Here is a 13,058-nt window from a genome sequence, read left to right as displayed (position 1 = left end):
GAGCAGGGCTGCGAAAGGAGCCTGGCTGGGACACCAGCTTTCCCAGGCTACGTTTGAAGTTTGAGGTGGCAAGACAAGCAAGCAGCCCCATTCTCTGTGCCTCTGTGCGAGCACTGCCATGGGCAGATGAGGCTGAGCAACAGCTTTCCAAGCTAGCCCCTTCTGGCTGCCAGCTATCTGCAGACGTTCGCACTTTCGGAGCAGGGCTGCGAAAGGAGCCTGGCAGGGACACCATCATTCCCAGAATGCGTTTGAAGTTTCAAGTGGCAAGATAAGCAAGCAGCCCCATTCTCTGTGCCTCTATGCGAACAGTGCCATGGGCCGATGAGGCTGAGCAACAGCTTTCCAGGCTAGCCCCTTCTGGCTGCCAGCTATCTGCAGACGTTCGCAATTTCGGAGCAGGGCTGCGAAAGGAGCCTGGCAGGGACACCAACTTTCCAAGCATGCGTTTGAATTTTCAAGTGGCAAGACAAGCAAGCAGCCCCATTATCTGTGCCTCTATGCGAACAGTGCCATGGGCAGATGAGGCTGAGCAACAGCTTTGCAGGCTAGCCCCTTCTGCCTGCCAGCTATCTGCAGACGTTCGCACATTCGGAGCAGGGCTGCGAAAGGAGCCTGGCAGGGACACCAACTTTCTGAGGCTACGTTTGAAGTTTGAGGTGGCAAGACAAGCAAGCAGCCCCATTCTCTGTGCCTCTGTGCCAGCACTGCCATGGGCAGATGAGGCTGAGCAACAGCTTTCCAGGCTAGCCCCTTCTGCCTGCCAGCTATCTGCAGACGTTTGCACATTCGGAGCAGGGCTGCCAAAGGAGCCTAGCAGGGACACCACCATTCCCAAAATGCGTTTGAAGTTTCAAGTGGCAAGATAAGCAAGCAGCCCCATTCTCTGTGCCTCTATGCGAACAGTGCCATGGGCAGATCAGGCTGAGAAACAGCTTTCCAGGCTAGCCCCTTCTGGCTGCCAGCTATCTACAGACGTTCGCACTTTCGGAGCAGGGCTGCGAAAGAAGCCTGGCTGGGACACCAACTTTCCGAGGCTACGTTTGAAGTTTGAGGTGGCAAGACAAGCAAGCAGCGCCATTCTCTGTGCCTCTATGCGAACAGTGCCATGGGCAGATGAGGCTGAGCAACAGCTTTGCAGGCTAGCCCCTTCTGGCTGCCAGCTATCTGCAGACGTTCGCACATTCGGAGCAGGGCTGCGAAAGGAGCCTGGCAGGGACACCAACTTTCTGAGGCTACGTTTGAAGTTTGAGGTGGCAAGACAAGCAAGCAGCCCCATTCTCTGTGCCTCTGTGCCAGCACTGCCATGGGCAGATGAGGCTGAGCAACAGCTTTCCAGGCTAGCCCCTTCTGCCTGCCAGCTATCTGCAGACGTTTGCACATTCGGAGCAGGGCTGCCAAAGGAGCCTAGCAGGGACACCACCATTCCCAAAATGCGTTTGAAGTTTCAAGTGGCAAGATAAGCAAGCAGCCCCATTCTCTGTGCCTCTATGCGAACAGTGCCATGGGCAGATCAGGCTGAGAAACAGCTTTCCAGGCTAGCCCCTTCTGGCTGCCAGCTATCTACAGACGTTCGCACTTTCGGAGCAGGGCTGCGAAAGAAGCCTGGCTGGGACACCAACTTTCCGAGGCTACGTTTGAAGTTTGAGGTGGCAAGACAAGCAAGCAGCCCCATTCTCTGTGCCTCTATGCGAACAGTGCCATGGGCAGATGAGGCTGAGCAACAGCTTTCCAGGCTAGCCCCTTCTGCCTGCCAGCTATCTGCAGACGTTCGCACTTTCGGAGCAGGGCTGCGAAAGAAGCCTGGCTGGGACACCAACTTTCCCAGGCTACGTTTGAAGTTTGAGGTGGCAAGACAAGCAAGCAGCCCCATTCTCTGTGCCTCTGTGCGAGCACTGCCATGGGCAGATGAGGCTGAGCAACAGCTTTCCAGGCTAGCCCCTTCTGGCTGCCAGCTATCTGCAGACGTTCGCAATTTCGGAGCAGGGCTGCGAAAGGAGCCTGGCAGGGATACCAACTTTCCCAGCATGCGTTTGAAGTTTCAAGTGGCAAGACAAGCAAGCAGCCCCATTCTCTGTGCCTCTATGCGAGCACTGCCATGGGCAGATGAGGCTGAGCAACAGCTTTCCAGGCTAGCCCCTTCTGGCTGCCAGCTATCTGCAGACGTTCGCACTTTCGGAGCAGGGCTGTGATAGGAGCCTGCTAGGGACACCATCATTCCCAGCATGCGTTTGAAGTTTCAAATGGCAAGATAAGCAATCAGCCCCATTCTCTGTGCCTCTGTGCTAACAGTGCCATGGGCAGATGAGGCTGAGCAGCAGCTTTCCAGGCTAGCCCCTTCTGGCTGCCAGCTATCTGCAGACGTTCGCACTTTCGGAGCAGGGCTGCCAAAGGAGCCTGGCTGGGACACCAACTTTCCCAGGCTACGTTTGAAGTTTGAGGTGGCAAGACAAGCAAGCAGCCCCATTCTCTGTCCCTTGTGCGAGCACTGCCATGGACAGATGAGGCTGAGCAACAGCTTTCCACGCTAGCCTCTTCTGCCTGCCAGCTATCTGCAGACGTTCGCACTTTCAAAGCAGGGCTGCGAAAGGAGCCTGGCTGGGACACCAAATTTCCCAGGCTACGTTTGAAGTTTGAGGTGGCAAGACAAGTAAGCAGCCCCATTCTCTGTGCCTCTGTGCGAGCACTGCCATGGGCAGATGAGGCTGAGCAACAGCTTTCCAGGCTAGCCCCTTCTGGCTGCCAGCTATCTGCAGACGTTCGCACTTTCGGAGCAGGGCTGCGAAAGGAGCCTGGCAGGGACACCATCATTCCCAGCATGCGTTTGAAGTTTCAAGTGGCAAGATAAGCAAGCAGCCCCATTCTCTGTGCCTCTGTGCGAGCACTGCCATGGGCAGATGAGGCTGAGCAACAGCTTTCCAGGCTAGCCCCTTCTGCCTGCCAGCTATCTGCAGACGTTCGCAATTTCGGAGCAGGGCTGCGAAAGGAGCCTGGCTGGGACACCAACTTTCCAAGCATGCGTTTGAATTTTCAAGTGGCAAGACAAGCAAGCAGCCCCATTCTCTGTGCCTCTATGCGAACAGTGCCATGGGCAGATGAGGCTGAGCAACAGCTTTCCAGGCTAGCCCCTTCTGGCTGCCAGCTATCTGCAGACGTTCGCACTTTCGGAGCAGGGCTGCGAAAGGAGCCTGGCTGGGACACCACCATTCCCAGCATGCGTTTAAAGTTTGAGGTGCCAAGACAAGCAAGCAGCCCCATTCTCTGTGCCTCTGTGCGAGCACTGCCATGGGCAGATGAGGCTGAGCAACAGCTTTCCAGGCTAGCCCCTTCTGGCTGCCAGCTATCTGCAGACGTTCGCACTTTCGGAGCAGGGCTGCGAAAGAAGCCTGGCTGGGACACCAACTTTCCCAGGCTACGTTTGAAGTTTGAGGTGGCAAGACAAGCAAGCAGCCCCATTCTCTGTGCCTCTGTGCCAGCACTGCCATGGGCAGATGAGGCTGAGCAACAGCTTTCCAGGCTAGCCCCTTCTGGCTGCCAGCTATCTGCAGACGTTCGCAATTTCGGAGCAGGGCTGCGAAAGGAGCCTGGCAGGGATACCAACTTTCCCAGCATGCGTTTGAAGTTTCAAGTTGCAAGACAAGCAAGCAGCCCCATTCTCTGTGCCTCTACGCGAACAGTGCCATGGGCAGATGAGGCTGAGCAACAGCTTTCCAGCATAGCCCCTTCTGGCTGCCAGCTATCTGCAGACGTTCGCACTTTCGGAGCAGGGCTGTGATAGGAGCCTGGCAGGGACACCATCATTCCCAGCATGCGTTTGAAGTTTCAAGTGGCAAGATAAGCAAGCAGCCCCATTCTCTGTGCCTCTATGCGAACAGTGCCATGGGCAGATGAGGCTGAGCAACAGCTTTCCAGGATAGCCCCTTCTGGCTGCCAGCTATCTGCAGACGTTCGCACTTTCGGAGCAGGGCTGCCAAAGGAGCCTGGCTGGGACACCAACTTTCCCAGGCTACGTTTGAAGTTTGAGGTGGCAAGACAAGCAAGGAGTCCCATTCTCTGTGCCTCTGTGCGAGCACTGCCATGGGCAGATGAGGCTGAGCAACAGCTTTCCAGGCTGGCCCCTTCTGGCTGCCAGCTATCTGCAGACGTTCGCACTTTCGGAGCAGGGCTGCCAAAGGAGCCTAGCAGGTACACCAACTTTCCCAGGCTACGTTTGAAGTTTGAGGTGGCAAGACAAGCAAGCAGCCCCATTCTCTGTGCCTCTGTGCGAGCACTGCCATGGGCAGATGAGGCTGAGCAACAGCTTTCCAAGCTAGCCCCTTCTGGCTGCCAGCTATCTGCAGACGTTCGCACTTTCGGAGCAGGGCTGCGAAAGGAGCCTGGCAGGGACACCATCATTCCCAGAATGCGTTTGAAGTTTCAAGTGGCAAGATAAGCAAGCAGCCCCATTCTCTGTGCCTCTATGCGAACAGTGCCATGGGCCGATGAGGCTGAGCAACAGCTTTCCAGGCTAGCCCCTTCTGGCTGCCAGCTATCTGCAGACGTTCGCACTTTCGGAGCAGGGCTGTGATAGGAGCCTGGCAGGGACACCAACTTTCCAAGCATGCGTTTGAATTTTCAAGTGGCAAGACAAGCAAGCAGCCCCATTCTCTGTGCCTCTATGCGAACAGTGCCATGGGCAGATGAGGCTGAGCAACAGCTTTCCAGGCTAGCCCCTTCTGGCTGCCAGCTATCTGCAGACGTTCGCACTTTCGGAGCAGGGCTGCGAAAGGAGCCTGGCTGGGACACCAACTTTCCCAGGCTACGTTTGAAGTTTGAGGTGGCAAGACAAGCAAGCAGCCCCATTCTCTGTGCCTCTGTGCCAGCACTGCCATGGACAGATGAGGCTGAGCAACAGCTTTCCAGGCTAGCCCCTTCTGCCTGCCAGCTATCTGCAGACGTTCGCACTTTCGAAGCAGGGCTGCCAAAAAAGCCTGGCAGGGACACCACCATTCCCAAAATGCGTTTGAAGTTTCAAGTGGCAAGATAAGCAAGCAGCCCCATTCTCTGTGCCTCTATGCGAACAGTGCCATGGGCAGATGAGGCTGAGCAACAGCTTTCCAGGCTAGCCCCTTCTGGCTGCCAGCTATCTGCAGACGTTCGCACTTTCGGAGCAGGGCTGCGAAAGAAGCCTGGCTGGGACACCAACTTTCCCAGGCTACGTTTGAAGTTTGAGGTGGCAAGACAAGCAAGCAGCCCCATTCTCTGTGCCTCTGTGCCAGCACTGCCATGGGCAGATGAGGCTGAGCAACAGCTTTCCAGGCTAGCCCCTTCTGGCTGCCAGCTATCTGCAGACGTTCGCACTTTCGAAGCAGGGCTGCGAAAGGAGCCTAGCAGGGACACCACCATTCCCAGCACGCGTTTGAAGTTTCAAGTGGCAAGACAAGCAAGCAGCCCCATTCTCTGTGCCTCTATGCGAGCACTGCCATGGGCAGATGAGGCTGAGCAACAGCTTTCCAGGCTAGCCCCTTCTGGCTGCCAGCTATCTGCAGACGTTCGCACTTTCGGAGCAGGGCTGCCAAAGGAGCCTGGCTGGGACACCAACTTTCCCAGGCTACGTTTGAAGTTTGAGGTGGCAAGACAAGCAAGCAGCCCCATTCTCTGTGCCTCTGTGCCAGCACTGCCATGGACAGATGAGGCTGAGCAACAGCTTTCCAGGCTAGCCCCTTCTGCCTGCCAGCTATCTGCAGACGTTCGCACATTCGGAGCAGGGCTGCCAAAAAAGCCTGGCAGGGACACCACCATTCCCAAAATGCGTTTGAAGTTTCAAGTGGCAAGATAAGCAAGCAGCCCCATTCTCTGTGCCTCTATGCGAACAGTGCCATGGGCAGATGAGGCTGAGCAACAGCTTTCCAGGCTAGCCCCTTCTGGCTGCCAGCTATCTGCAGACGTTCGCACTTTCGGAGCAGGGCTGCGAAAGAAGCCTGGCTGGGACACCAACTTTCCCAGGCTACGTTTGAAGTTTGAGGTGGCAAGACAAGCAAGCAGCCCCATTCTCTGTGCCTCTGTGCCAGCACTGCCATGGGCAGATGAGGCTGAGCAACAGCTTTCCAGGCTAGCCCCTTCTGGCTGCCAGCTATCTGCAGACGTTCGCAATTTCGGAGCAGGGCTGCGAAAGGAGCCTGGCAGGGATACCAACTTTCCCAGCATGCGTTTGAAGTTTCAAGTGGCAAGACAAGCAAGCAGCCCCATTCTCTGTGCCTCTATGCGAGCACTGCCATGGGCAGATGAGGCTGAGCAACAGCTTTCCAGGCTAGCCCCTTCTGGCTGCCAGCTATCTGCAGACGTTCGCAATTTCGGAGCAGGGCTGCGAAAGGAGCCTGGCTGGGACACCAACTTTCCAAGCATGCATTTGAATTTTCAAGTGGCAAGACAAGCAAGCAGCACCATTCTCTGTGCCTCTATGCGAACAGTGCCATGGGCAGATGAGGCTGAGCAACAGCTTTCCAGGCTAGCCCCTTCTGCCTGCCAGCTATCTGCAGACGTTCGCACTTTCGGAGCAGGGCTGCCAAAGGAGCCTGGCTGGGACACCAACTTTCCCAGGCTACGTTTGAAGTTTGAGGTGGCAAGACAAGCAAGCAGCCCCATTCTCTGTCCCTTGTGCGAGCACTGCCATGGACAGATGAGGCTGAGCAACAGCTTTCCACGCTAGCCTCTTCTGCCTGCCAGCTATCTGCAGACGTTCGCACTTTCGAAGCAGGGCTGCGAAAGGAGCCTAGCAGGGACACCACCATTCCCAGCACGCGTTTGAAGTTTCAAGTGGCAAGACAAGCAAGCAGCCCCATTCTCTGTGCCTCTATGCGAACAGTGCCATGGGCCGATGAGGCTGAGCAACAGCTTTCCAGGCTAGCCCCTTCTGGCTGCCAGCTATCTGCAGACGTTCGCACTTTCGGAGCAGGGCTGCGAAAGGAGCCTGGCTGGGACACCAACTTTCCCAGGCTACGTTTGAAGTTTGAGGTGGCAAGACAAGCAAGGAGTCCCCTTCTCTGTGCCTCTGTGCGAGCACTGCCATGGGCAGATGAGGCTGAGCAACAGCTTTCCAGGCTGGCCCCTTCTGGCTGCCAGCTATCTGCAGACGTTCGCACTTTCGGAGCAGGGCTGCGAAAGGAGCCTGGCTGGGACACCAGCTTTCCCAGGCTACGTTTGAAGTTTGAGGTGGCAAGACAAGCAAGCAGCCCCATTCTCTGTGCCTCTGTGCGAGCACTGCCATGGGCAGATGAGGCTGAGCAACAGCTTTCCAAGCTAGCCCCTTCTGGCTGCCAGCTATCTGCAGACGTTCGCACTTGCGGAGCAGGGCTGCGAAAGGAGCCTGGCAGGGACACCATCATTCCCAGAATGCGTTTGAAGTTTCAAGTGGCAAGATAAGCAAGCAGCCCCATTCTCTGTGCCTCTATGCGAACAGTGCCATGGGCCGATGAGGCTGAGCAACAGCTTTCCAGGCTAGCCCCTTCTGCCTGCCAGCTATCTGCAGACGTTCGCAATTTCGGAGCAGGGCTGCGAAAGGAGCCTGGCAGGGACACCAACTTTCCAAGCATGCGTTTGAATTTTCAAGTGGCAAGACAAGCAAGCAGCCCCATTATCTGTGCCTCTATGCGAACAGTGCCATGGGCAGATGAGGCTGAGCAACAGCTTTGCAGGCTAGCCCCTTCTGGCTGCCAGCTATCTGCAGACGTTCGCAATTTCGGAGCAGGGCTGCGAAAGGAGCCTGGCAGGGATACCAACTTTCCCAGCATGCGTTTGAAGTTTCAAGTGGCAAGACAAGCAAGCAGCCCCATTCTCTGTGCCTCTATGCGAGCACTGCCATGGGCAGATGAGGCTGAGCAACAGCTTTCCAGGCTAGCCCCTTCTGGCTGCCAGCTATCTGCAGACGTTCGCACTTTCGGAGCAGGGCTGTGATAGGAGCCTGGTAGGGACACCACCATTCCCAGCATGCGTTTGAAGTTTCAAATGGCAAGATAAGCAATCAGCCCCATTCTCTGTGCCTCTGTGCTAACAGTGCCATGGGCAGATGAGGCTGAGCAGCAGCTTTCCAGGCTAGCCCCTTCTGGCTGCCAGCTATCTGCAGACATTCGCACTTTCGGAGCAGGGCTGCCAAAGGAGCCTGGCTGGGACACCAACTTTCCCAGGCTACGTTTGAAGTTTGAGGTGGCAAGACAAGCAAGCAGCCCCATTCTCTGTCCCTTGTGCGAGCACTGCCATGGACAGATGAGGCTGAGCAACAGCTTTCCACGCTAGCCTCTTCTGCCTGCCAGCTATCTGCAGACGTTCGCACTTTCAAAGCAGGGCTGCGAAAGGAGCCTGGCTGGTACACCAAATTTCCCAGGCTACGTTTGAAGTTTGAGGTGGCAAGACAAGTAAGCAGCCCCATTCTCTGTGCCTCTGTGCGAGCACTGCCATGGGCAGATGAGGCTGAGCAACAGCTTTCCAGGCTAGCCCCTTCTGGCTGCCAGCTATCTGCAGACGTTCGCACTTTCGGAGCAGGGCTGCGAAAGGAGCCTGGCAGGGACACCATCATTCCCAGCATGCGTTTGAAGTTTCAAGTGGCAAGATAAGCAAGCAGCCCCATTCTCTGTGCCTCTGTGCGAGCACTGCCATGGGCAGATGAGGCTGAGCAACAGCTTTCCAGGCTAGCCCCTTCTGCCTGCCAGCTATCTGCAGACGTTCGCAATTTCGGAGCAGGGCTGCGAAAGGAGCCTGGCTGGGACACCAACTTTCCAAGCATGCGTTTGAATTTTCAAGTGGCAAGACAAGCAAGCAGCCCCATTCTCTGTGCCTCTATGCGAACAGTGCCATGGGCAGATGAGGCTGAGCAACAGCTTTCCAGGCTAGCCCCTTCTGGCTGCCAGCTATCTGCAGACGTTCGCACTTTCGGAGCAGGGCTGCGAAAGGAGCCTGGCTGGGACACCACCATTCCCAGCATGCGTTTAAAGTTTGAGGTGCCAAGACAAGCAAGCAGCCCCATTCTCTGTGCCTCTGTGCGAGCACTGCCATGGGCAGATGAGGCTGAGCAACAGCTTTCCAGGCTAGCCCCTTCTGGCTGCCAGCTATCTGCAGACATTCGCACTTTCGGAGCAGGGCTGCGAAAGAAGCCTGGCTGGGACACCAACTTTCCCAGGCTACGTTTGAAGTTTGAGGTGGCAAGACAAGCAAGCAGCCCCATTCTCTGTGCCTCTGTGCCAGCACTGCCATGGGCAGATGAGGCTGAGCAACAGCTTTCCAGGCTAGCCCCTTCTGGCTGCCAGCTATCTGCAGACGTTCGCAATTTCGGAGCAGGGCTGCGAAAGGAGCCTGGCAGGGATACCAACTTTCCCAGCATGCGTTTGAAGTTTCAAGTGGCAAGACAAGCAAGCAGCCCCATTCTCTGTGCCTCTATGCGAACAGTGCCATGGGCAGATGAGGCTGAGCAACAGCTTTCCAGCATAGCCCCTTCTGGCTGCCAGCTATCTGCAGACGTTCGCACTTTCGGAGCAGGGCTGTGATAGGAGCCTGGCAGGGACACCATCATTCCCAGCATGCGTTTGAAGTTTCAAGTGGCAAGATAAGCAAGCAGCCCCATTCTCTGTGCCTCTATGCGAACAGTGCCATGGGCAGATGAGGCTGAGCAACAGCTTTCCAGGATAGCCTCTTCTGCCTGCCAGCTATCTGCAGACGTTCGCACTTTCGGAGCAGGGCTGCGAAAGGAGCCTGGCTGGGACACAACCTTCCCCAGACTACGTTTGAAGTTTGAGGTGGCAAGACAAGCAAGGAGACCCATTCTCTGTGCCTCTGTGCGAGCACTGCCATGGGCAGATGAGGCTGAGCAACAGCTTTCCAGGCTAGCCCCTTCTGGCTGCCAGCTATCTGCAGACGTTCGCAATTTCGGAGCAGGGCTGTGATAGGAGCCTGGTAGGGACACCACCATTCCCAGCATGCGTTTGAAGTTTCAAATGGCAAGATAAGCAAGCAGCCCCATTCTCTGTGCCTCTATGCGAACAGTGCCATGGGCAGATGAGGCTGAGCAACAGCTTTACAGGCTAGCCCCTTCTGGCTGCCAGCTATCTGCAGACGTTCGCACTTTCGGAGCAGGGCTGCCAAAGAAGCCTGGCTGGGACACCAACTTTCCCAGGCTACGTTTGAAGTTTGAGGTGGCAAGACAAGCAAGCAGCCCATTCTCTGTCCCTTGTGCGAGCACTGCCATGGACAGATGAGGCTGAGCAACAGCTTTCCACGCTAGCCTCTTCTGCCTGCCAGCTATCTGCAGACGTTCGCACTTTCGAAGCAGGGCTGCGAAAGGAGCCTAGCAGGGACACCACCATTCCCAGCATGCGTTTGAAGTTTCAAGTGGCAAGACAAGCAAGCAGCCCCATTCTCTGTGCCTCTATGCGAACAGTGCCTTGGGCAGATGAGGCTGAGCAACAGCTTTCCAGGCTAGCCCCTTCTGGCTGCCAGCTAGCTGCAGACGTTCGCACTTTCGGAGCAGGGCTGCGAAAGGAGCCTGGCTGGGACACCAACTTTCCCAGCACGCGTTTGAAGTTTCAAGTGGCAAGACAAGCAAGCAGCCCCATTCTCTGTGCCTCTGTGCTAACAGTGCCATGGGCAGATGAGGCTGAGCAGCAGCTTTCCAGGCTAGCCCCTTCTGGCTGCCAGCTATCTGCAGACGTTCGCACTTTCGGAGCAGGGCTGCGAAAGGAGCCTGGCTGGGACACCAACTTTCCCAGGCTATGTTTGAAGTTTGAGGTGGCAAGACAAGCAAGCAGCCCCATTCTCTGTGCCTCTGTGCGAGCACTGCCATGGGCAGATGAGGCTGAGCAACAGCTTTCCACGCTAGCCTCTTCTGCCTGCCAGCTATCTGCAGACGTTCGCACTTTCAAAGCAGGGCTGCGAAAGGAGCCTGGCTGGGACAACAAATTTCCCAGGCTACGTTTGAAGTTCGAGGTGGCAAGACAAGTAAGCAGCCCCATTCTCTGTGCCTCTGTGCGAGCACTGCCATGGGCAGATGAGGCTGAGCAACAGCTTTCCAGGCTAGCCCCTTCTGGCTGCCAGCTATCTGCAGACGTTCGCACTTTCGGAGCAGGGCTGCGAAAGGAGCCTGGCAGGGACACCATCATTCCCAGCATGCGTTTGAAGTTTCAAGTGGCAAGATAAGCAAGCAGCCCCATTCTCTGTGCCTCTGTGCGAGCACTGCCATGGGCAGATGAGGCTGAGCAACAGCTTTCCAGGCTAGCCCCTTCTGCCTGTCAGCTATCTGCAGACGTTCGCAATTTCGGAGCAGGGCTGCGAAAGGAGCCTGGCTGGGACACCAACTTTCCAAGCATGCGTTTGAATTTTCAAGTGGCAAGACAAGCAAGCAGCCCCATTCTCTGTGCCTCTATGCGAACAGTGCCATGGGCAGATGAGGCTGAGCAACAGCTTTCCAGGCTAGCCCCTTCTGGCTGCCAGCTATCTGCAGACGTTCGCACTTTCGGAGCAGGGCTGCCAAAGGAGCCTGGCAGGGACACCACCATTCCCAGCATGCGTTTAAAGTTTGAGGTGCCAAGACAAGCAAGGAGACCCATTCTCTGTGCCTCTGTGCGAGCACTGCCATGGGCAGATGAGGCTGAGCAACAGCTTTCCAGGCTAGCCCCTTCTGGCTGCCAGCTATCTGCAGACGTTCGCACTTTCGGAGCAGGGCTGCCAAAGAAGCCTGGCTGGGACACCAACTTTCCCAGGCTACGTTTGAAGTTTGAGGTGGCAAGACAAGCAAGCAGCCCATTCTCTGTCCCTTGTGCGAGCACTGCCATGGACAGATGAGGCTGAGCAACAGCTTTCCACGCTAGCCTCTTCTGCCTGCCAGCTATCTGCAGACGTTCGCACTTTCGAAGCAGGGCTGCGAAAGGAGCCTAGCAGGGACACCACCATTCCCAGCATGCGTTTGAAGTTTCAAGTGGCAAGACAAGCAAGCAGCCCCATTCTCTGTGCCTCTATGCGAACAGTGCCTTGGGCAGATGAGGCTGAGCAACAGCTTTCCAGGCTAGCCCCTTCTGGCTGCCAGCTAGCTGCAGACGTTCGCACTTTCGGAGCAGGGCTGCGAAAGGAGCCTGGCTGGGACACCAACTTTCCCAGCACGCGTTTGAAGTTTCAAGTGGCAAGACAAGCAAGCAGCCCCATTCTCTGTGCCTCTGTGCTAACAGTGCCATGGGCAGATGAGGCTGAGCAGCAGCTTTCCAGGCTAGCCCCTTCTGGCTGCCAGCTATCTGCAGACGTTCGCACTTTCGGAGCAGGGCTGCCAAAGGAGCCTGGCTGGGACACCAACTTTCCCAGGCTATGTTTGAAGTTTGAGGTGGCAAGACAAGCAAGCAGCCCCATTCTCTGTGCCTCTGTGCGAGCACTGCCATGGGCAGATGAGGCTGAGCAACAGCTTTCCACGCTAGCCCCTTCTGGCTGCCAGCTATCTGCAGACGTTCGCACTTTCGGAGCAGGGCTGCGAAAGAAGCCTGGCTGGGACACCAACTTTCCCAGGCTACGTTTGAAGTTTGAGGTGGCAAGACAAGCAAGCAGCCCCATTCTCTGTGCCTCTGTGCCAGCACTGCCATGGGCAGATGAGGCTGAGCAACAGCTTTCCAGGCTAGCCCCTTCTGGCTGCCAGCTATCTGCAGACGTTCGCAATTTCGGAGCAGGGCTGCGAAAGGAGCCTGGCAGGGATACCAACTTTCCCAGCATGCGTTTGAAGTTTCAAGTGGCAAGACAAGCAAGCAGCCCCATTCTCTGTGCCTCTGTGCGAGCACTGCCATGGGCAGATGAGGCTGAGCAACAGCTTTCCAGGCTAGCCCCTTCTGGCTGCCAGCTATCTGCAGACGTTCGCACTTTCGGAGCAGGGCTGCCAAAGGAGCCTGGCTGGGACACCAACTTTCCCAGGCTACGTTTGAAGTTTGAGGTGGCAAGACAAGCAAGCAGCCCCATTCTCTGTCCCTTGTGCGAGCACTGCCATGGACAGATGAGGCTGAGCAACAGCTTTCCACGCTAGCCTCTTCTGCCTGCCAGCTATCTGCAGACGTTCGCACTTT

Source organism: Opisthocomus hoazin, chromosome 13 (genome assembly GCF_030867145.1).
Source record: "Opisthocomus hoazin isolate bOpiHoa1 chromosome 13, bOpiHoa1.hap1, whole genome shotgun sequence".
In the NCBI taxonomy this organism is placed as follows: domain Eukaryota; kingdom Metazoa; phylum Chordata; class Aves; order Opisthocomiformes; family Opisthocomidae; genus Opisthocomus; species Opisthocomus hoazin.
The sequence above is the reverse complement of the archived record's forward strand: the minus strand, read 5'-3'. Positions refer to the sequence as shown.